Source organism: Mustela nigripes, chromosome X (assembly GCF_022355385.1).
Source record: "Mustela nigripes isolate SB6536 chromosome X, MUSNIG.SB6536, whole genome shotgun sequence".
NCBI classification, from domain to species: Eukaryota; Metazoa; Chordata; class Mammalia; order Carnivora; family Mustelidae; genus Mustela; species Mustela nigripes.
The window spans coordinates 107,024,343-107,049,084 of record NC_081575.1 but is presented as its reverse complement, the minus strand read 5'-3'; the positions used below and the strand labels follow the sequence as shown (position 1 = coordinate 107,049,084).

At 43.9% G+C, this 24,742-nt stretch overlaps 1 protein-coding gene across 1 annotated transcript in view; it reads right to left on the bottom strand.

Annotated features, from left to right (window-relative positions):
* Nucleotides 1-9,177: 9,177 nt before the first annotated feature.
* The window catches only part of SMPX (small muscle protein X-linked), a 53,081-nt gene continuing 37,516 nt past the window's right edge, over nucleotides 9,178-24,742 (bottom strand). The window contains exon 5 of the mRNA XM_059386175.1: nucleotides 9,178-9,574. The gene's annotated coding sequence lies outside the window, so the exon portion shown is untranslated. The remainder of the gene's footprint in view (nucleotides 9,575-24,742) is intronic.

Genomic DNA, 24,742 nt, shown 5'->3' with positions numbered 1-24,742 from the left:
GTCCGAGGAGGGTTGAGTCTTCAGGGAGGACATTATTCTGGGGACCATAGATACTTAACGGGCTGGGTTTCCAGTACTTGCCATAGCCCTACCTTTTAACATCACCTTCAGACCCAATGAGGACAAATAACTCATTTCAGTAACTTCTGTTTCTCTAAGGCTATTTGTTACAAGTCATGTCCTGATGACGATTTCTGTATGAGTCAGGGTTTCAGATTGCATGCAGTAACCACTGACCCATCATTGGAAGGGTACTGGATAATTCACCTATTCAGTGGGGATGCTGGAGAAGCAGGACTGGAAGGAGAGGGGGAGAGAAGGGCTATCACCAAATCGTGCCAGAGAAAAGTTTGGTGAGAACCCCAGTGAACCAGTGTCCAGTACTCAACCTTGCCTCTGGCACCGCTGCCCTCAGACTGGGCAGGCCACTTCCATCAGTCCGGAGTGAATTCTAAATAAATTCTGAACTGTCCACTGCTCCTTTGGCCATACTCAAATGACCTGCCTTCATGCATGTGCCCAAGCTCTGGCTCTCCATGGAGGCAAATATCAGTCCTTTCTGTACAGGGAGGCAGGGAGAGATACAGAATGACTGAACCTCTAAATGAAAGAGGAGTGAGTGAGTCCATTTGCTGTTCGAACAGGAAAATCTATTCCAGCAAATAACTCACAGGTTCTCATATTCATCTCCACGGAGGAATGGTCCTTCTACTAGTCAAAATAAGGTTCAGCTGTGAGTAACAAAAACCTCAAAGTACAAGAAAGTGGTTTCTCTTTTTTCCCTCAGAGATGTGGGTAGTCCAAGAGGATTATGGTGGCTCTTTGGGCTCCAGTCAACACAGCTTCCACAGCATGGCCCAGGGCAGCTGCTGCTGCTCCTGCCGTTGTATCTGCAATGCAGCTAGGAGGAAGCTGACCTCTCCTTTAGTAATACTTTGCAGGAGTTATAAACACTACTTTTGCATAATGACTTTTTTTTAAGATTTTATTTATTTGACACAGAGAGAGAGAGAGAGAGAGAGATCACAAGTAGGCAGAGAGAGAGAAGGGAGGAAGCAGGCTCCCTGCGGAGCAGAGAGCCCGATACGGGGCTCGATTCCAGCACCCTGGGATTATGACCTGAGCGGAAGGCAGAGGCTTTAACCCACTGAGCCACCCAGGCGCCCCTGAATAATGACTCTTAGCAAGAATTTTGTCCTGGGGCCCCTGTGAGCTGCAAAAGAGATGGCTGTGTAGGTAAAGTTTAGAGGTTTTACTGCTGAGGAAGAAGGGGAAAAAAGAGTACTGAGGGACCCCTAGCACGGTCTACCGTTTCCAAGACATTTTTATATTTGGCAGCCGTGAAACTGCCTTCTGTCTTTTCTGGACTCACAGCATCCTGTCTCGCTGTGGCCCGAAAACCACTCAGTGGAAAGGATTTGCTTGCTACCCTTCAACCTCAGATCTTCTCAGGGCCCCTTGTACTGATCTACTCAACGGCATTTCCACCTCGGATGCTTTCACTGCTAATTCCTTCGGGATGCTCTTACAACCTTTGCCAGTTTCCCTGCAGTGTGAGCACTCCACCAAATCAGTGATACCGAGTACATATTGTGTTCAAGTTCTCTTCCTCTTTCGCTCTTTTTACCACTTTACTCAAGAGGGCTTTCTTATTGAACTGATACTTAAGCCCCAAGTCGTGGACAGTTTTGTACTGACATAAACAAGAATGATGAAAAGTGAAGGGTGCTTTGGGGCCGTGGGGCTTAACCATGAGGATACTTTATTGCACAGTTCAAAAAACTCTAATAGATGAAACTGCATTTACAGAAAAGAGAAATCTGGGTCTGATGACCTGTTTTTCTAGGGACACATCCATCTATTTTAAAAATAAAAACAAGCTTTCGTCGTTACGTAATCTTGTATGTTAATTATATATGGAGAGCAAATAACATTAATCATGTAGTAATTATCTGTATAGATATACTTACATGCTTATTTATATAGATATATGTTTAGTTACTATAGATAGATATATGCCTTCCTGGCTTTATCTCTATATCATTATGATGAAAATGTAGCTTGAAAAATGTATAGAAGGGGGGGATAGGGGGAGAGTTGTGAAATTAATTGCAATAAGATGTCCTATAGACTTTCTATTTTTAAAATGATTTTCATCATCAGTATGTTTCAAAATGTAGGTGGGGGGAAGAGGATGTTACTCCCCTATCCCTGGGTCCTGGGTTTGACCCTTCACTCATTTGTAGTGGAAAAATACCAGGAATGAGTCACCCTCTGAATTAAAGTAATGACAGATATTTAGCCAGTCGTATCTTCAGTAGAAAATGTGTCCATGATCTACAATAATATTATTTTTATGTTTTTGCCATTTGTACATAGAAGTCATAACAAGCCCTGGGCCTCACCTCTTGGCTTGTTCGCTTCAGCACAAATGACTCAGCTTCCATTCTGCCAGTCTCTGCTTGCCTTTGTCCGGGGCTTTCCCTGCCCGGCAGAGTCCACTCGGGCTGCTGCTGCTGCTGGCAGCCCTCGACCAGTGATGGATGGGAGTTGGCCCATAAATATCCCAGCTCCCTTGTTTGAATTAGGATCACTCTGAGCAGTGTATTCTCTTCAGACCCCCTGAGCTTCCTCTGTGGAGTTAGGCTTGAGTTACCTATAATCCTAACTGGCTTCCTGGCCCCATGTCACCTGCCCCGACCCATTGCTGATGTCTCGTTCTCCACCCAAACAAGCTCCCTTCACTTGACTCTTGCGTCAGAGTCCGCTGCTAGGAAAAGAAATGAAGACAGAGCGAACAAACAAACAAACGATTATCGATGTGCTTACTACCCTGAATATTTGCCTAAATCACAATTTGTGATTTAGAGGAATCTGGATTATGGGGGATTTAAATTAAATCCAAATGACTTGATCACAACTTAAATCATAAGCTATATAGATTCATGTTAAGTCACTGTTGATAATCGCTCCGGGTAATTTGGCGCTGCATATACTCGTCACACGCGGCCCTCAGTGTTCCCCTCCAACATAGCCTTCGCCACTCTTGTTTGAAAGTATCTGGGTGAAGGGACTGCACGAGGCAGTGTTCTTTCCTCCAGTAGTGCCTGGCCCTGCACTGGGTTGAGGCTCCCTACCTATTGATGTGGCTGCAGTTGTCCTTTTGAAAACACATGCAGCATTTTAAGTGATTGTTACTCTAATAGAGCAGCCAGGATTTAAATGCAGAGCAATCTGAGTTCAGAGACCGAGCTTCTAACTGCGTGCAGAACTGTGGAGCTGGTCCCTGCAAGCCGGAGGGAGGGCTGCCCCCCGCGGCTCTGTGGGCTGTGGCTGTGTTAATCTCACTGGAGTAAGGAGAGCAAATAAGGGATTAAGAAAGGGCTGGTGCCTGAGTCACCCCGGGGCAGCTCCAGGTCACATGCGCGTCAAGGCTATGTGACATTTAGATGTCTCGGGTCACCCCAAGCCAGATTATCTTTTAGTCCTTGTTTGGCTGCCCCATGCACTTGGAAGCTCTCATGCATCCTCCTTCAGAAAAAAATAGATGATGAGTGTTCAATTGTGCACGAAACAGATAGGCGTCCTGGGCTCAGCCAGACCTCAGGGAAGCCACGGAATTTTCCTCAGTGACCTGACTCCAGGGCTCTAAAAGCAAACCCTCTCTCTCCTTCTTTCCTCTGCCCCTCTCTCGTTTTCTCTTTCTCACTGTCTCTCCCTCCTTCCCTCCTACACACGTTTCTCTTTACTACTTCTAAAGCAGCAAGAAAGCCCTGAAGCTTAAAAGCATGTTCTTTGACATGTCTTTGGGTAAACCACGTGACTCCAGGCCACCCCTCAGACATTCTTTGCCGTTCCCACCTCTCTGACCCACCCACGTTGCATCTGGGTCTCTGTAGAGTTCCTAGTACATCAGTTATTAGGCCGAATGGGTCAGGTCTCCAGAGAAGAGTCGGTTGTCCTAAAAATCTGATTCCCAGAACCACAGCAAGTGATTTCAGCTTATTTACTGAGATCAAAAGTTGGCAAATAACCATCATGTCTGAGGACGAGAGACTGTTACATAATCAGCCTTTGGCGGAGACAATGGGGTCACATGTTTGCCTGTCTAATCACTGATCGGGGACATGTTTGATTGCAGATAATGTGCTCACTGGCCCACAACTTAATTACTGAGTATCTGAATCAACGAAGCTTTCAGATGTAGGTCTTGCCTAATGGTGCATCTGTTAGAGATCATTGCCTCCATTCGGCCTCTAAAAGAAAGGTCTGGGGGATATGGTGGGTCACTGCCAGCACTGTTCTCTGTGACCTCTCGTTGAAAAACATGCCAATTCCCATGGTTTATTTTCCAGCCAGCAATAGGCATTATTGTTTATATCCAGAGCCAAATGAAGGAATGACTCCAGGGGGACAGATATTGGTAAAGCCTCTGGTGGACCCACACTCTCTGAGGAAATTAATGCCACAGTTATTTCAGCATATCTGCAGCCAGAGTCCAGTTATCCAGATGGGAAGTTTCCAGAACACAGAGAGGAGAGAGTTCCTTTCCTAGCTGGTAAAGAAAACATGTTGGGAAAAGTCTAGGGAAATACGCAGGAAGTAAAGTAGGGCCAAAATGTTAAGTCTGGAGGTTGGGGCCCCAACAGTAAACCAGAGTCTAACTATACAGTCTGGAGCCCAGTGGGTCTCATTAAGGAACATCTCTCCTGGCTCTTTCCTCCTTTCCAATTCCAGTCTGTGTGTATGTGGTTTACCTGGATTCCAAGTGAAGCCTCCAACCCTACCCTCCTCGGCCATCATTATCATGATCACAGTGCCTGGCAATGGCTTCAAGATTTAGAAAAAAAGAAGTTTGGGGTGGGATTTTTTTTTGGGGGGGGGGTTTGTTTGTGTACGATTTAAGGAATCTTGGTCTGTGCACAATTATTTAATCACTAGGGACAAATATGCCAGTTTTCTTGCCTGCAGATTTAAATAAATCCTGCATGCCGTGTTAAAGAAATTCTAATAAAGTTGGATTCAGCCAGATTTTAGAACACTAAGGAAATGCCTAATTTCCAAGACTGAGCAGAAAAATCCATGCCCTCATGGGTGTCCAACCCCCTAGGAGTTGACATATTTCCTTTGGCTTCTTCAAATGTTCATCACCTCCCACTGAATGCAGGAAAGCTCAGGTCAGGCTGGGTGAGGAGGGTGAGGGCTGCCTGAGCCCAAGAATCTTTCTCTGGTGGTCAGAGCCAGAAGATGCAGTATCAAAGCAAGCCAGAAAAAAAAAAAAGTTAAAAGCAAGACACAAAACCTCCCTTCCCCTTTTTTTAAATTAAAGCTGTAAAACAGTATGGTTTGTGTGAGTATGTGGCTGGAATGTTGGTGTGTTTCAGAAGGCTCCTGAACAAATTCCTCCAGCACCCGGTCTTGTCTAGCATACCGTAGATGCGTGTGCAACATTAAAAAGCAGGAATTGCTTCCAGAGGAGCCTAAAATTCTCATGTTGTTTGTCTAGAGACCATAAGCAACCCGCACTGAGATTAAGCCCTGCCTGCATTCCACTCCAGCCCCCAGTTGCTCCGCCCAACTCAGGATCACATTTGAAAGTTAGATTGTAGAGGACAGAGCTGCTTTTGCTTTGCAGCCCATCTGCAGACATCCAAACCCCAAAGGGATAGCCCCTTTCCCGGTGGAATCTGTGTCTTGTATATATCTTCACTGAACCAGGGAAAGAGCTGGTCATAAAAAAAGAGCCTTGTTATCTGATGGTGCAGCGTCTCTTAGTCAAGGGTGGCACTGAATTATTTTGCACAGAAGTCAAATGTTATAAGAGTGATTTTTCTCCTTTAATAAACAAACATTGGATTGAAGGATATGAGGCCAAGTGCCTCCCAGAATCTGAAAATGATTGCTTAATTGAGGTTGTTTTTCTTTCTCTGAAGAACACCTCTAGGTGATGGTGTTGTTAAAGCTATAATCTTATTTTACAGCTGAATCCCCTCTTTTATAGTCAGCATATATTTTTTTTTTGACAGTGTGATTTGCCTTCAGTGCAGAATCAAAGCTGGTTTGGTCATTTGCTTAGACAAAAAATGAACTCGGGATATGAACTTGAATGGTTTTCTTCACCTAGCAACATGCTGGTGGGTCATGTTCTCTTCAAGTGGGTGTTCTGTGTGGGGCTTGTTGACTGAATACACAATTGTGTCAGAATGTTATAGTACTATATATCCTTTAGAGAAGAACAGAAATGTCATTAATGGTATGTGAGGCAAGAAAGTAGCTGCGGGCCACATTGATGCCTACATTGAGCATCGGGTTAAAATCCCAAGGGAACATCAATTAACAAGTTAAAGGCGGTGTCTATTTCAAGCTAGATTGCAAAGCACTGGGTAATGCCACACACCTTCAAGGGGAACTAGTTGTAATTGATCAACCTGAGGTCCTTGAATCCAGATGAGCCCTGTTCTTATTCCTCATGAAACCTTCCATGTCTGATCTCAGAGGAGGGAGCCCTAATTTGTCAGCTCAAGAACGTCAGAGTGGTAGCTGCTTGGGATGGTACGTTCGGATTAGTAGTGTTCCTTATCAAAAATGAGAGGCTTTTTGTAAATCCTCTAGCTGTTCTAGTTGGAAATGAGGGATTCATTTGATTAATATCATGTCCAATGCCCTGGGCCTAACTTTTAAAATTCTACTTTGTCATTCAGCTACTCAGGAAGTGACCTTGGAAGCAAAGCTAATTACCTTTCAATCTGTGCTCTTAAAATGTAAAGATCATTAAAAAAAAAAAAAGGTGGTTGAGAAGATTTTGGAGAGCCCTGCTTATTCCAGATGGCTTCTGCTCCAAAGGGAGAAGCTTTTCAAGTGTCTCACACAGTCCTGAACCTCGCAGGGCCTTCTCTTGCACTCACTCAAGCACAGTATGGGAAAATCCCATCCGGTGAGGGAGGGGGGAGAGGGGATGTGAGGAGGGGTGGTTGAAGCAAGGTGCTCTTCTGGGGGAATGTGCCCTGCACCTCCCAGCACTCAGCAGAGAGCCTGCAACAGAGTAGGTAGCCAGGCAGTGTGGGCGGAGCGACTGTGATCACACTCAAACATCCCCACCTGTCAGCGGAACAGCTGACGCTCCTACCATTTACAGCACTTGTACTAAAAATGCTATTGTACCTTATGCTTTACTTTAATTGCTCAAACTGATGTCATTTCTAGTTTTGTTCTCTCTCCTCACGAACCTTCAACTACTTTTATCTGGTTCCTTCCCCATGGAAAAGTTGCGCAATAATTGGTTGATTACAAACACATAAGATAAATAAGGCTATTTCAACATGATATACGGGTTTTTAAAAGAGCCATTTAGCGAATTTTTTAAATAACTTCATTGGAAATATACTATTTTTTCCTACATTATATGTGCTGTCTAATGGATGATAGAATGTGGAACTTGCTAAATCCCAAATACAGTGAATTTATGCCTTAGCAAAATAAAATACGTAGTAAATTAAAAGCTCCTCACAGATCACTGAATTTGTCTGATGCCTCAGCTCTGTATTATGCTTCACATTTGACTTGGGAGACTGCAGGAAAATGTGAAGACAGCTTCTGTAACATCCAACCAGAATGTCGTTTTGAAACTGAATATGGATCGTTTATAAATAAACAAAGGGAACATAGAGATTTAAAAAAAAAAAAAAAAACCTACCCAACTACCCTAATTAGGAAGGAGCAGAATGGCCTGAGGCAACACAATGCCGTGTTATTTAAGACCTGTTCTGCTGACAGACGATTAGGCAGGCCAGGCGAGCAAGTTCTGTTCTGACTGATATTCTCCTGCTATGTGTCTATATTAGATTTAGATCGCCAGGCTGAGCCATATCCCAGAGAGATACCTGGGACCCGCAACCAGATGGCCACCCTTTCAGGAAAACCTAGACTCATCAGGCCCTACTGAATCTACAGCCAGTCACGTGTGTGTGCATGACAGTCCTGCTTGGGGAAACTGTTCTCTACAAAACAGAAAAGCTAAAGGCTAATTTTTGCTTCAGATGTTTAGAATTATGTCTGGGTTTTTTTGTTTTGTTTTGTTTTGTTTTGTTATTAATGAGAGGCCCTGAAGCAAGGCAAAAAGTCATGGTGCTGGGTTCTCTGCATATCAGACAGGTGACACACTAGCCTTTAAGATAGTATGGTTCCAGGGTGCCTGTGTGGCTCAGTGGGTTAAAGCCTCTGCCTTCAGCTCAGGCCATGATCCCAGGGTCCTGGGATCAAGCCCCACATCGGGCTGTCTGCTCCACAGGAAGCCTGCTTCCTCTTCTCTCTCTGCCTGCCTCTTTGCCTACTTGTGATCTCCATCTGTCAAATAAATAAATAAATAAATAATTTTTAAGATAGTGTGGTTCCCAGTATCTGGTTCCTCGGGTCTTCACACTGTGAAGTCGCCTGGCATTTGGAAAGATCAGAGGACTCTAGAGGGACATGGGTGGCTCTTTCTGGTTTATAATAATAGCGTTGGGCACTGATTAAGTTTCACGAAGACTCTCCATCTTAGCAATAGGAGACACATTTCACCTTTCTTTGGATGACTAAGGTATGAACTGCCCCTCTCTTTCATCCTGATCTTTCAGCTTTATTTTGTTGTGCCTTTTGATGAACTCTCTCTCATCTGGGCAAAGGAAATTTCTGAGCCTCTATGGAAGTAAAAGGCATTCACTGTAAAGGTCATTCTTGGAGGAGAAGTATCAACGATGCCCAGTCCCTAAGGCAATATTTAACTTCATTTGCCATCATCGGTGAGCCATAGTTTTATCCATGGTACCCAGTTATTCAGAAGGAGAAGCCCCCTGTAAGCAACGTGGGATTTGACTGGCTCTTTTTTAAAAAATATTTATTAATTTATTTTTTTATTTCAGAGAGAGTGAGTGAGAGTGCTAGTGGGGGAAGGAATAGAGGGGGAGAATCTTCAAGCAGACTCCCCACTGAGTGTGGAGCCCAACACGGGTCTCCGTCTCAGCCCCCATGAAATCATGACCTGAGCCAAAACCAAGAGCCAGACATTTCACTGACTAAGCCACCCACGCACCCCTGGTTGGCCCAGATCTCATTTCTCTCCGTGTAGGGGAATATGTAGCCATCTGAAGATAGAAAAATTAATTTCATCTAGATTCACATTTTATATTTACTCAAGTTTGAACTCATAAAAAGTTTATTGATATGATTTAGGATGTGAAGAACTAAAATACATTCCAAATATTGATCAAAATACAGTGTAGAGAACTTTCTATCAAAATCATTGTTATGCATATTGCCTTATCTCTCTCTGTAAAATCCTGTTCCTCCTCAAAAGCACACCCTCCAGTTGGTGAATTCTTGAGCTGATTTACTTTGCAAGGTGCCAAACATGAAGATAAATTATAGTAAGTAGTGCAGCCAACTAGAAGACAGAGATATAAATGTACAAACAAGACATTTCTGTTGGAGTCTCAGGCATTCAGGAGGCTCATAATCTTCATACAAATATATAAAATGTTTTCATGAGCTTTTCTCATTTGAATCCATTCTTTCTCTTCAGTTCTTCACATCAAGCCTGCAAAAAAAAGGAAGCATTAGTTTTGTTTTCATGAGATACATTTAGGGATAGCTTGAAAGTCAGTATGATAGGTGAAAGTCAAAATTGAAGACCTCATTTTCACTTGGAAACTTCATCTCTTGTTTCTGTGGATGTAACATGAACTCTGAGTAGGTATAACCATCAGTTTGGGCTTTAGTGATCTAAGTAATTCCAAACTAACTTAGGATGGCTTCCTTCTGAGAGAATTACAGTATGATGTTAACCTTATGGTTACGACTGACAAGACCTTTGGTGCTTGTGGTAAGTTTGCAATCATGGCTCCAGTTCTCTACCCCTCCCTATAGCCATCCCATTGCCATATAACTTTTTAGTTTCCTCCTATCATAGATAGGGTATAAATTCCTTGAGTCTGAGTTTGGCCATGAGACTTGCTTCAGCCAACAGGATGAGGCAGAAGTGATGGTTTGCCAGTTCTGACCCTGGACCTCAAGAGGTGTCACATGTGTTTGCTAACTCTCTTGCACATCTGCCATTGGCCTGCCTGCTGATCCAGGAAAAGAATGAGAAACATGTGCAGCTGAGCCACCCCAGCTCATCTGCCCCAACCAAGCCCCAGCTGATACTGATGCGCAAGTGAGCCCAGCCTAAATCAGCTGAGCCATGAACTTATGATCCAGGGTAATAAATGGCTTTGTTCTAAGCCATTGGATTGAGGGGGGGGGTTGTTTATGCTCCACTGGCTAATGGATATGGTGCCATTTCTTTTAAAGTCTCTGGGAATGCAAAGATCACTTGACGTTATTTACACGTTTATTTTCCATTATTCCTGGGTGTCATTCCTTGTATCCTTTACTTAGGTGAACAGGTTGAATCTTTTCTAACAACTGGAATGCTCACATTTTTTTTATTGTCAGTGGCTGGAGAAATAAAACTACACAAACAAAGATCTCTGGCTGCCGGGGCAGACACTAGAGCTGGGGGGTCTCTCCACATCCGTTCTCAACTACCTTCACCCTTGTTTTTCTCTACTACAAAGGCTAGTGACCAAACACTCTACCTCCTGGTATCTCTTCAAAGTAGGGTTAGCCATGGGACACAGTCATGGCCAGGGAGCCCTGAGGAGAGTTCAGTCGCTGAGGTCTTTTAGAAAGCTTTGCTTTCCTGTGTTTTTTTCTTAGAGCCCATTGTCTCATTGAACAGTTACAGCATTGCTGCCACACAGTTTCGGTTGATATGGACCCACCTCGTTTTCTTGTGCTTCGCTTTATCACACTTTGCAGATACTGCATTTTTTTACAAACTCGAGGGTTGCAGCAACCCTGTGTTGAGCAGATGCGTTGGCGTCGTATGCCCAACAGCATCTGCTCACTTCGTGTCTCTGCCACGTTTTGGAAATTCCCACAATAGTCCAGACATTCTCATCATTATATTTGTCAGGGCGATTTGTGATCAATGATGTTTGACATTCCTATTGTAATTGCTTCGGGGTGCCGTGTACCGTGCCCATGGAAGGGGGCAAACTTAACAAATGCTGTGTGCCTTCTGACTCTTCCACTGACCAGTCCTCCCCCTGTCTCGCTCACCTCAGACCTCCCTATTCCCTGAGACATAACCCGATGGAAATCAGGCCAGTTAATAACCTTACAGTGGCCTCTAACTGTTCGAGATAAAGGAAAAGTCCTTGGTTGAGGCAGACTTCACTCTCGTCTTGTTTTAAGAAGTGGCCACAGCCACCCCAACTTTCAGCCCGCAATGCCCTGATCTGTCAGCAGCCATCCATACCAAGGCAAGACCCTCCACCAGCAAAAAGAGTACAACTTGCTGAAAGCTCGGATGATGGTTAGCAGTTTTGTAGCAATAAAGTATTTTATATAAGGCATGTATATTGGTTTTTTCGACCTAATGCTAGTCCACACTTAATGGACTGCAAAATAGTGTAAACATGACTTTTAAAAGTCATGTTTTGGGAAACCAAAAAGTTCATTTCAGTCACTTGATTGCAGTGGTCTGGAAGCAAACCCACAGTGTCTCCAAAGTATGCCTGTGCTCATTGCTGAGATGAAATACATAGAGGTCAAAAGGCAAAGGGAGTGGGCTCCAAGTCTCACAGCTGGCAACACTTGAACTCAGGTGTTTTGAATCCGGGGCTTTTTCCACACCTCTAACAGGGAAGTTTTGGATGGTATGCAAACCAGAGGCAAAGAGAGGGGAAGATTAATAATTATACAGCTGAAAACATGACCAACAGCAGTCAGCACAGGCTCTCATATTTCTTTAGCTTTTTTTTTTTTTTTTTTTTTTTTTTTTAAGAAACTCAGTCTTTGGTCCATGCCAGTCACCAAGAAGAAACAAGATACCAATTCCTTCCCAGTGCAGGACCTCTGGCTGAACTGCATTTTGTTGACCAGCTACTTCGCAGCCTCATCCGGGCCTTCCACCTGGTTTGTATCTGAGCACTGTCCCTCGTGCACACCACACTCCGGGTTTGTCGGACACCTACTGCTTCTGTAACATGAGAAGAGCCCTGAGGCCTCTCCCTCTGAGCTTATAACTTTGGACTAGAGTCCCCTGGCCCCTGGCTTCTGACCATGACTCTCCACATAGCACGCTACGTGGTAATTATCTGTTCTAGGCTTCCTCTCTGGCCTCTCTTGTCTTTTCTACATAGCTGTCCTGCCACGAAGCTGTCACCTCCGGGAGTGTGTGGACATGTCCTATTCATTTCCACATCCCACTGCCTATCACAGCACCTGGCCCACAGCAGGGCCCTGAGGACTGACGAGCGGGACCATCGGGGACGTGAGAACAGGAGGAGAACTAGACTTGCACTTACAGCCAAAACCACATCCATCAGCATGAGGCAGCAGGAATGAGCGAGAGACCGCGCAGGTACCCCAGGAGTGTTGATTTGATGTGCGGGGTCACTGTGGTGCTGTCACACCCGCCCTGGGACCCGGCTCCGGCCCCATCATGGGCCGCTCAAGCCATCTGACTGCTGTGGTGACTGTGCTAGGTGACATACGGCCAGTCCCTCTGGCTTAATGAGAGACCCACAACAATCTGCACTCAAAGCTGAGACATTCCTTCGGCTTCTCTGAGCAGCATGGAGGGAGTGATGAGTCATAGCAAATTGTCACTGACGCATCTTCTGTGAGGTGTGATTTCTCTCCCAGAAGTGTCCAGACTGTGAAGTGCCATCTGCAACCCAGAAATGGAAGCCATTTCTGCGACAGGCTTGATCTGGACTTTGACCACCACATATGTCCCCAGCGGATGAAATTATGGCCAGACCGAGACGTATAGGATGAACCATTTACCATAATCCTTCAGGGACCCCATGACTGGGGTCAGCTTGTGGACCTCTGATTTTAAGACAGTTTTGGAAACACAGGCAAATGTTGACCCAGTCTTCCCAGATCATCGTTGCCACTGTAAGAGAGCCAGATGGCTTAGAAAAATAAATGCGTGGAATTCTTTGTGCAACACACTTCCCAGGGGAACTGTGCGCTTTCCCCTTCACTTGCCGTGCCCACAAGCCATGGGAAGCATGTGGAAGCTGGTGGAAGAGGGGGTCCCTGTGCCCAAATCACTGGCCTGTGCTTCATATGGGGGTGGAGAAGCCACTGATGGTGTCAGTCCTGACCACCTAATGTGTGCTGCTTGACACAGTTACTTCACTTAATCTACAGTGTGAACTATGTTCTCCCTTCTAGAAGGAGCCAGGCAGGAGGCAGCTGATGGGACAGTGGAGTCATGGCATTTGTCCTTCTGCAGACAACCCTGCCCCCCCCCCCAGCTTTCCTTCTCCCTCCTGGGTCGTAGTGGAATCCAAGAGGACCCAGCAACCCTGGACACAGGACACTGCATATGGCTATGGTCACATATGGTCCTTCCAGCCCTGCCAAGTCCCCAAAGGGCCAGAGACTCCATCCTTGGCCTTGTGGGACTCAGTGTATTCTCAGAATACCTGTCAGTTACCAGAATACCAGAATGCAGGAATTTGGAGAATTGGGGTCAGGGCTCAATTTTACAAATGGGAACAATGGGAGAGGATCCAGAGCTGAAAGTGCTCATGCTGCAAAGCACACTTGTTTGTCGGGTTATTGGAATGCAAGTGTGTTGGGCGGCATCCCGGGCCACGCCACTTTGCTGCCTAGAGAGCAGCTGTCAGCTACTGGGCTGTGTCCTGTCCTCCTGTAGGGACATTCGTAAGAACGATGGGGGCTATCAGGCACCCTGCTGAAAAGCCACTCTCCAGATACCCCACGCACCTTTTGTACCCAAATCAAAAAGACACGGGCCCCACTTCCAGTTTACACTTAGGAAGAACACACTTTGGTTGGTACAGGGTGATGATACCACATGTCTCCCCAGTGTCACCCTAAGTCCAGGCTGAGGAGCATGTGATGTTTACGCCTTGCCATGACCCATTTATAGCTGTGTTAGTCATAGTGACCACGGTCCCTCATACATCATTTATGAAACAGAGTCCACTCAACACTTGTCTGCCTTTAGTCCTTTAACCAGACACTCGGGGACTGTGCAGTGATTACTTCCTCCTAGGGGGTGCTAAATCAGAGAGCCATAAACACAGTGACACTCAAAAGTCGTCAAGAGAAAGGGTGTACCTCGTACTCTGTTTGGTTCCATATGCAATCAATGGCTAACCATGCCCCCGGTGCCAACTGGCAGAAGCTTTGGAATTGGTTAGAGGGCGTCAGTAGGGTCCTCTGAGTTGATACAGAACGTTCACACACAGTGGCCTCTGCCGATGCCCGCGTGGGGAGGAAGGGGGTACAAACTACACCCGGGGCGCTCTGGAACCTCCCGCGCCAGGGTCAGGGAAGCAGGAGGAAGTGCACCGCACTTAACTCCAAACCCGGAATTCTCTTTGATCCCAAGCAGCCACTCCTAAGGTAAAAGAAACAAAACTTGAAGTAAAAACTTTAAAAACATTTTTCTTAAACCATGAAGCATCCACCCAAATTGGCTTTTGTCCCTCAGGAAGCCTTTGGTGGAGAAAGCGAAAACTGAAAGTTTCTACCAACAACTAGTAAAAGCGGGGAAGATAAGAAAAAGCACAAACAGCAGGATTTTTTTTTTTTTTCAAAATTCTGCACCTAAAATCCAGATTCAAACAGTGTCCTGTGCTGGACATGGAGAATTTGAGTAAAGAAAAGGGAAAATGTGTGTCCAGGTTAAATCTCAGTAAAACAAGTTCAGAAGGTTTTGGGGTTTTGTTTTGTTTTGTTTTGTCTTGTTTTGTTTTTGGTTAATCCTGTTGTATTGAGAACTTGTTGTACTGGATAATCAAGCCAGAGTTGACAGCCGGCAGCTGAGACAACACTGAGCTTGTTTGAGGAGATTTTAGCAGAGAAAGGGGCCAACGAGATCAGTCATGACTGGCAGCCCCTGATTTTGTGGTCAGTTTCTCTCCATCCAGCAGAGCACAGACCTCCCTGTTTCTAAGGGGGACAGTGACTTTCTGGAGAAACACTGACCCAAGATTTCCCACGCAAAGCACAGCTCACCAGCACCAACCGTGGGCAAAGTGATAAAACAAATGGAGTAGACTGGTATCCTATCCAAGAGATTCTCAGAGGTTCCAAAGATGGCGACCCCCTTCTGTGTTGTTTAGGCCTGAGCATTCAAGGCCTAGAGACAATGGTGCTTGCATCAGAAATATCCAACATCCTCTTTAGAAACATCTGGCAACAGATCTATGGCAGTCACAAGTTCTGGAACATCCAAATGGTAAACCAATTACTTGACATAAGGTTAACAGAACCAATAAAATAAATCTACTGCTCTCTGTCTCTCTCTTCTAAGGTGCCCTGTAAAACATATTGCCATGGAGATGACCTTAGAGCTGACTGACCTTTTTTGTTTGTTTTTGCAGTAACTGATGATGGTACCAAGAGGTCCAAGGACTCAGTATTCAAATAAAAACCTAGCATTTGATGTTCTGTCAGGCAAAGATAGAACTACAAAGCTTTAAAACTTTTTGAAGATGAGCAGAACTAGAATTGCTCCTCATTTTAGAAATTAGGAAATTAAAATCCAGAGGGTTTGAATCACTGGTCCAAAATCACACAAACTAATTAATGGCTGGTCCAGGATTAAAAAGCCTGTCTGGAGCTCTTTCCCCAGTGCTAAAACTCTTTTTCAAAACTCATATAAAATGGGCACAAGTCATCTGTATGTATTGATGTTATTTGAGACACCTTGCAGGAACAACTGATACAAAGAAATACGTCTGTAGTGTATCAATAATTAGACTTAAATGTTCTTGTACTTGTTCTAATGGACACCAAAATACAGCTTAAAAAATATTTCTTGCCTTCTCAGAATTTAGCAGTATTTCTTTTTTAATATTTTTTTTGTCGAGTAAATGCACAAATCTTAAGGGAACAGCCTGATGGATGTTTTTCTGTGTATGTGTGTATACCATGTATGACTTTTATTTGTACATAGCTTTTCAACACTACTGGATCTGCCAGCATATCCTCAAAGGTTGGTTGGTTTGTTGGTTTATTTGAGAAATACAAGTTCCAAGAGACAATAAAACAAGTTTCACTTTTGAAAGAAAAGGAAGGGAAGAGAAGAAAAAAAAAACTTGCCATGGTCAGATAAATGGAAAAAGACTGGGTTAAAAACAAAGATAAAGCATTTTCTAAGTTTTACGGTGGCTCAGAGCTTTATTTTCTTTCATTTTTTAATTTAAACTCTAATTAGTTAACATACAGTGCAATATTAGTTTCAGGAGTAGAACTCCGTGATTTATCACTTACATACAACACCCAGTGCTCATCACAAGTGCCCTCTTTAATCCCCATCACCCAGCTAGCCTAGCCCATACCCTACCCCTCTCCTTCCAGCAACCCTTGGTTTGTTTTCTATGATTAAGAGTCCTTATGGCTTGTTTCACTCTCCTGTTGTTCCCCTTTCCCATATGTTCATCTATTTTTTTTTTCTTAAACTCCACAATATGAGTGAGATCAAATTGTATGCCTTTCTCTGACTGACTGACTTACTTCGCTTAGAATAATACACCCTAGCTCCATCTGCATCATTGCAAATGGCAAGATTTCATTCTTTTTGATGGCTGCATAGTATCCCATTGTATATATCCACCACACCTTCTTTATGCATTCATCAGTCAATAGACATTTGGGCATTCTCCATAGATTGTCTATTGTTGATAATGCTGCTATCGACATCAGGGTGCATGTATCCCTTTGAATCTGTATTTTTATATCTTTTGGGTAAATACTGAGTAGTGAAATTGCTGGATTGTAGAGTAGCTCTATTTTTAACTTTTTGAGGAACCTCCATACTGTTCTCCAGAGTGGCTGTACCCACTTGCATTCCCACCAACAGTGTAAGAGGGTTCCCCTCTCTCCGCATCCTGGCCAACACCTGTTATTTGTTGTGTTGTTAATTTTAGCCATCCTGACTGGCGTGAGGTGGTATCTCATCATGGTTTGGATTTGTATTTCCCTAAAGATGATTGATGTTGGGCATCTTGTCATGTGTCTGTTAGCCATCTGGATGTCTTTGGAAAAGTGTCTCATCATGTCTTCTGCCCATTTCTTAACTGGATTATTTGGTTTGGGGGTGTTGAGTTTAATAAGTTCTTTTTAGATTTTGGATACTAACTAGATTGCTTTGAGTAGTATAGATGTTTAAAAATGTTTGTTCTTCCAACCCATCAGCATGGAACACTTTCCCATTTCTTTGTGTCAGGTTCAATTTCTTCCATAAGTGTTCTAGAGTTTACAGAGTACATACAGATCTTTTATCCTCAGAGCTTTAAATATGACAGATGTATATTGTGTGTTTTGGGTGGTGGGGATGACACTATGTAGTGTTTTCAAAATTGACTTTGTTACTGAATCACTCTTCTGGTTTTCTAATGTTTGTATTCTTTTTTCATTAATCATTCATTAATTCACAAATAGTGTCTGTAGTATTTCATCAAGTGGACACCCTAGAGTTTACTTAATCATAATCCTATTAATGGGTATTTGGGTTTTTAATCAGTTTTGCTATCATAAATGAACAAAGCTTTTTCCACATGAACATTTTCTTTAGGATGGCTTCCATCAAGGCCTAACTGGGCTGGGGGAGATAGAAATTTGTCATGGCTGGAACTTTCTCTATTTACTAAGCCCCACACCCTCATTGTGTAGGCTAGTGGGGTGCCTCCTATACAGAAGACTCTCAGTATCTATGGAAGGAATAAGCAGGCGTCTGTTTCATGATCATTTTCCCACTCCTCTTGGTGAATATTATAAGAGGAAAATTGGTAACTCTTTTTTCATGGAGTATCCCTTTGATTACTAGCAAGGCTGCACATTTTCTCATGCTTCTCTAATTATACATCCACTTTTGTGAATTGTGAGTTCATTTCCTTTATCTGTTTATCTATTAAGGTGTTAGTGTTTTGCTTCCCAATTTTCATGGGCTCTTTATATAATTGCACATTTCATGCAAAACAATTTTCTTGATAGAGCTTGCTGTTTAACGTTTGGATTTTTTTCAAGTACAGACATTTTTTTTTTAATTAGTAAGATTTTGAAAGATGATTCTGCTGGCTCTTCTTTTTTTAATTAAAGTTTTAAAAGTTTTTTTTATTTGAGTGTAGTTGCCACACGATGTCACATTAGCTTCAAGTGTACAACGTATGCGATTGGACAAGTCTATCCATTATGCTATGCTCACAAGTGTAGCTCCTGTCTGCCACCAGACAGCGCTATGACAGTACCACTGACTATATGGCTTTTACTTCTTTAAGAAGTTACCTAGGGAAGGTTAAACCAGTGCCTTCATTTTCTTTCCCCCAAATTATTCCAGCCATGATTTTAAGTTGGTTACAGCCAGACCCTACCTTTTGAAACCATCATTAAAGGACTTGAATTCTATCATCTTAAAAGGGGTAAGAGGTCAAAAAAGAAGGATATTCATGGGAAGGAAAGAAGCATCCCTTTGGAGATGTAAGGTCACATTTATAGGCTTTTGGAAATCACTCCCAAAGCTGTAGGGCAGGTTGTTTTTAAACTACCCAGAACAAGAAGCATAAACTTGGCTGCAAGTTAGAATCCCATGGAGAGGTTTTTTTTAAAAATCCCAAGGCCCCAGGGGCGCCTGGGTGGCTCAGTGGGTTAAAGCCTCTGCCTCCGGCTTAGGTCATGATCTCAGGGTCCTGGGATCGAGCCCCGCCATCAGGCTCTCTGCTCGGCAGAGAGCCTGCTTCCCTCTCCCTCTCTGCCTGCCTCTCTGCCTACTTGTGATCTCTCTCTCTGTCAAATAAATAAAACCTTTAAAATACATATATATATATATATTATGAACATCAGCCTCTCGTGCTTAGGCAGGGTTGAGAACCACTGGCCTAGAAGGGCTTCTCAGTCTTAATGTCCATAGGAAGCACCCAGGGATCCAGTTAAACTGCAGATTCTGACTCAGGAGGTCTGGGGTGGGGCCTCGGCTGTGTATTTCTAGCAGCCTTCCGAGAGATGCCGTTACTTTCGGTCTGTGGACTACACTTTGAGAACCCAGGCTCTAGAAGAGTCCTTCTCAATGTGTGGGGTGGGGTTTTGCCCCCGCCCATGGCCATGTGGCAATATGTAGAAACATTCTTGGTTCCGATGTCCAGAAGGAGGAGGTGTCCCTGGCATCTGGTGGGTAGAGTCCAGGGATGCTCTAATTATCCTCCAGGGCCTGGAAAACCCCCACCCGGAAGAGTCATCCTGCCCAAATGTGAATATTGCTGAGGTTGAGAAACGCTTCTGTGAAAGAAAATGATCCCAAACCTGAGCTGGGACAGCTGGGTGCTCTGGTGTGATGAGTTGTCCCTTCTGGTGCATTTCTGATAAAACATAAGAATGATTTTCTGATCAACTTTAATTAGATTAAGAGCCCTTCCTGGGAAATTAACTTATCTACCTCACTAAATTAGCCTTGTAACAGGGTTTAATGACCACTCCTACCTGGTCTAACAGGGTTACCTAACCACATTATTTCCTATTACTAGCCTTTTGAAGCCTCTTTAAGCAACATTGTTTTTGTTTGTTTTATTGAAGTTTGGTGGACGCCCAGTGTTACATTAGTTTCAGGTGGGCAGAATAGTGTTTCAACAAGTCTCTGTGCTATGCTGTGCTCACAGGTATAGCTAGCGTCTGTCACCATGCAATGCCTACAGTACCACTGATTCTGTTCCCTGGGCTGTACCTTCATCCCCGTGACTTATGCAGCTCATGACTTGAAGCCTGTATCTCCTCCTCCCCTTCTTTAAACAACTTTGAAATAAAGCTTTGACATGTACTTGCAATCAGTTCATCAGAGGAGGGGTCCACACCCTTTTGCCTTGCCAGCCACCAGAATGGTTCCCAGGTGGGACCCTGTTTAAATGCTCAGCTAATGCTTACCGAGTACCTACTGTGGAGACATTTTAGCGTAGACTCTGCCTTCAGATCCCGGCTCTCCTGCTTCCTAGCTGCGTCTCCTTGGGCAGGTGTTCTTTTGAAGTGCAGGAAACTAATAGTATCAAGCGTATAGGGTTGTCGGGAGCATAACTTATTAAAGCATTTAGCAGAGTGCCTCCCATGTAGCAAAAGAAGGGGAAAAAAAGCTCACAAGTCCCACAAAAAAGCTTCTAAGTCAACACCTCCCTTCCTCCCCTTTGCCTTCCAAGCAAGATTCAGTCTTTGTCATCCTGGCTTGAAGCTCGCTGTGGTGCCGATGGTTGGTGGAGGTCTGAGTGGCTGGAGTGGAGAATTGAAACAAGTGTCCTGAGTTGAAATTTCAGAAAAAAAGAACAGCTGGGGCAGTCAGTGGATAATTGGGCTTCAGGGAAATAATGAAGAGATAGTGGGGTAAGAGGTCTGAAGGGTAAAGGGATCTTGGGCTGATCACGAATCCAGTCAAGAGACTTTTGGGCTAGTTCTACCATGTGTTTTACAATGTAAATCCTGCTTAGATGAAATCTGCATTCATTTTTGAGGCCATTTTTGGCAACCAATTTATGCTTCTTTCAGATGTGGCTTGGGGTTTAGATGTGCTTAAATGGTCTTAAGGTGGACACTAAAATGCCTGGCTTTAATTTGATTACATCATACGTGAGAAGAGGTATTAGGCACTGTGGCTACCCTAAGGGACACGTTATTCCCATTCAAGAAACTGAACGTCTAGAAGGACAGTCATAATAAAATAAATGGTAGTCGCTGTGGGTGCTATCCAGTTAAGAGGCCATGGAAGGGCTTTTCAGAAAGTCTATTTCAACTGAGACTCAATGAGGAGTAGGAGGCAGCCAGTAATGGGTATGGGAGAAAGACTTGAGAAGAATATTCTGAGCATGTGTAGCAGCCTCGTGTCAGCATGGCACCTCCATGAACTGGGAGAAGTTCGCTAGGGTTGGAGCAAGGAATGCTCTGAGCGGAACCGAAATGCAAGATGGGGAAAAACTGGTGAGTATGAACCAGTTCACGCGGGCCCTGGGGGTAGTGGGGAGCCATTGAAGGATGTTCAGCAGGCAGTGACATATCACTTTTCTGATTTTTCTTTTTTCTTTTCTTTTCTTTTCTTTTTTTTTTTTTTAAATGTCTGTTGACTGCAGGGCTCTGGCAACTAAAAACAAGTGAGAAAAGGCTTTGAGAACTGAAGTGCACAGGTCACTCTGACAGCTGTGGGCCATTAATGCTCCAGTTGTTCGGTGAGGTCACCTGTGTGACAGCAGCAAGAATGGCGGGTGAATGGAGTTTTGCAAACCTTCTTTCAAGGTGAGGAGAGGGGTCAAACATGTCAGAGCCTCCTAGCACTTGTCCAAGGGCTCTTGCCTTAGGATTGAGGAAGGAGGCACTTCGCCATTAACAAAGGCCCAAGGGCTCCTCAGTGAAGCTGAAGCATTTCAGCTCCAGATGCGAGACTTTCATCAAGGGCTTAGGAAAATTCCCATAGGTCACACAAGCATTACTCGGAAAACTAAATACGAAACAAATCGCAAGTGACCACAGACTGCTGGGCAGGCACTGGGAACTAATACCAAGCTCTCACCTGTCAGTTCGCAGTATTTTGTGGGTTAGGAAGAATGTGAGCTTAAATAGAGCAGAAATGGACAGTCTCTCCAATCCCAAGGCTTAATTTATTGAATAGGGGAAATAAGCCTTGGGAAGGAGACAGATCTGCTCCTAACGATTTAACCATTAATGAAGCCCTGCTATAAATGGAACTCAGGAGAGAAGGTAGCGTGGCAGAGGGCAAAGGAGTGGGCCCCATTAGACAAAATAGGTCAGGCAGGGAGAGAGTCGTCCTGTCTCCTGACTAGTTACGGTGATCAGAGATGACAGGCCTTGTCATTTTTTAACTGATAGAAAAGGAACAGAGAATAAAGAAAAGGTTTCTTTCTTGTTGTCTTTCTTAGAAGATGGCCATTTCAAAGAGGATCCTCAAGAGATAAGAACTGATAATATTGATCAGTTCCGGGTTTTGTGCTTAAAAATCTAAGTGTGTGTGTGTGTCTGCGTGCATGTGTGTGTGTGTGTGTGTGTGTGTTTTCAGAGACAGAGACAGTTTTTCCAGAAAAAAAAAATTCTGTATTCTCCTAGGGAGTCCCTCTGGCCAGATCACTGCCCTTTATCTGGGATTAATGAAAACCAAATTCCTAAGGAGGGTGGCCTTGCCATTGGTTTGATTTGGGGGGATTGTCTCTGCTCTTTCCTTATTTCTTCTTTTCTTGTTCTTGTTTCACCCTCAGAAATCAAAAGAAAGAGCAGGGAAACATCATAATATGGAAATAAGCCGAGGAGTGAGAACAGCATGCAAAAGGTAAAATTTATTCCTCGAACACTGGATTTTTAGTTGTCTTCTGGATTTGCCTTCCCTTAGAGGTTCTGCTTTTTTTCTCCCTCCTTCTGGAGCACTTCCTCCCTAATGACTCAAGGAAGTGAAGAAAAACCTTCCCTGAGTGCTTGGAATATACACTTGGCTTATACATTGTCTGGTTTCTGAAGGCTTCCTCTGTTAAAACATCAGGGAAACTGGCTTCACATTTGGAAAAAATCTTTCCAATCTTCCCAAAGATAAACAACATTTGGTGTTTTAAATAAATACAAGAAACTGTGGGTGGTAAGGATCGGTGGGGTTGAAAGAAAAACAAATATTGAAATGTTAAGGCTACGTGACTTTGGGCAAACCTCACTTCTCTGGACCTCAGTGTTCTCATTGGTTTAAAAAAAAACAGACATTAGGAGAAGGAAGGGCAAAATGAAGCGGGGGAGGTCAGAGGGAGAGACGAACCATGAGAGACTGTAGACTCCAGGAATCAAACTGAAGGTTTTAGAGGAAAGTGGGTTAGAAGACGGGTGAGCCCAGTGATGAGTATTAAGGAGGGCATGCATTGCACGGAGCACTGGGTGTTATCCGCAAACAATGAATCATGGAACACTACATCAAAAACTAATGATGTATTGTATGGTGACTAACATAACATAATAAAAAAGTTATAAAAAGAAGGATGCTATTGCAGGCATCCTCCCAGATGGCCCCCAGTAAATCTTGCCTCCTGGTAGTCATACCCGTACGTAGTCCCATCCAATACCGAACAGGACTGACATGGGTAATCAGTGCCATAACAGAAATGACAGAGTGTGACTTCTAAGGCTAGGTCATAAAAACCACTGCAGGTTCCACCTTGCTGTCTCTTGGATTACTTGCTCTGGGGGAAGCCAGCCACCGTGTTGTGAGGGCACAAAAGCAGCCCACTGGTAAGGTCCACATGGGAAAGCACCAAGGTCTTCTGATAACAGTCATCACCCATTAACCAGTGGCATGAGTACACCATCTTGTTAGTGGATCTTTCAGTCTTTGTTAAGACTTTAGAGGATTGTGGTCCCAGCTGACATTTTGACTGCAACCTCATGAGGGACCCCAGACCAGAACCACCCAGCTCATCCACTTCTAAATCTCTGACCCCCAGAAACTCTGATATAATATTTATTATTGTTTTAAGCTGCTAGGTTTGGAGTAATTTGTTATGCAGCAATAGATAATACAGTTGCCCAATAGCCAGATTGTGGAAAGAGCCCAAATGTCCATCAACTGATGAACGGAGAAAGAAGTGGTATATATCTATAATGGAATATTACTCATCCATCAAAAAGAATGAAATCTTGCCATTTGCAATGATATGGTTGGAGCTAGAGTGTATTATGCTAAGTGAAATAAGTCAGGCAGAGAAAAGACAAATACCATATGATTTCACTCATATGTGGAATTAAAAAAAAATAAAACAAAGAACGGGAAAGAGAGAGGAAAACCAAGAAGCAGACTCTTAACTCTAGAGAGCAAACTGCTGGCTACCAGAGGGAAGGTCGGTGGGGGAGATGGGTGAGACAGGTGATGCGGATGAAGGAGGGCCCTTATCGTGATGAGCACCAGGTGATGTATGGAAGTGCTGAGTCACTGAATTCTATACCTGAAACTAATATGGCACTGTATGTTGACTAGTTGGAATTTAAACACACGCACGCACACACACACACACACACACACACACACACACACACATATACATATGTAATACAGTTGCTGTAAGCCAAGTCCAGCTCTTGTATTTTATGTATCAATGAATGGGTGTTACTGGTGGGAAGCACACAAAACGGCACTTGTGTCAAAAACCAGATCCTTAGCCACAGGAACATACTGCTTTGAGCATTTCTGAAATGTTCAGCAGCCAGACATTAGAGACCTGGTATCTTGAGAACTCATGGATTCAATTTTGTGGGCACAGGCCAGCTGACTGATCTTGAACCAAAGCTTATAAGACAACTCTTTAGCACTCAAGGATTAGTGCTTTGCACATCATACCAAAAAACATAACCCCCTTGTATTATGTTTACACCCAAAGACTGAGCAAGTTAAAAGAAACTCCAATTGAATGGGACTTCCTTGGACTCTCCTCTTAATGAGTCACTCCAAAGGGTGCAACTGGGATTATTTGGAGAGAACAGCAACCTAGCAGTTTTTAGAGTGAGATGGATTGGGACAGGCCTTAAAAGTTTCTGAATTCACAGTGAAACCCAAGTGACTCTCCAGTGTAGGGGACATATCCGGAAAGCAGGGAGTATAGAGAGGACCTACTGGGCTGGATTGGACTAAGTGACACTGATGGTCCCCTGACCTATG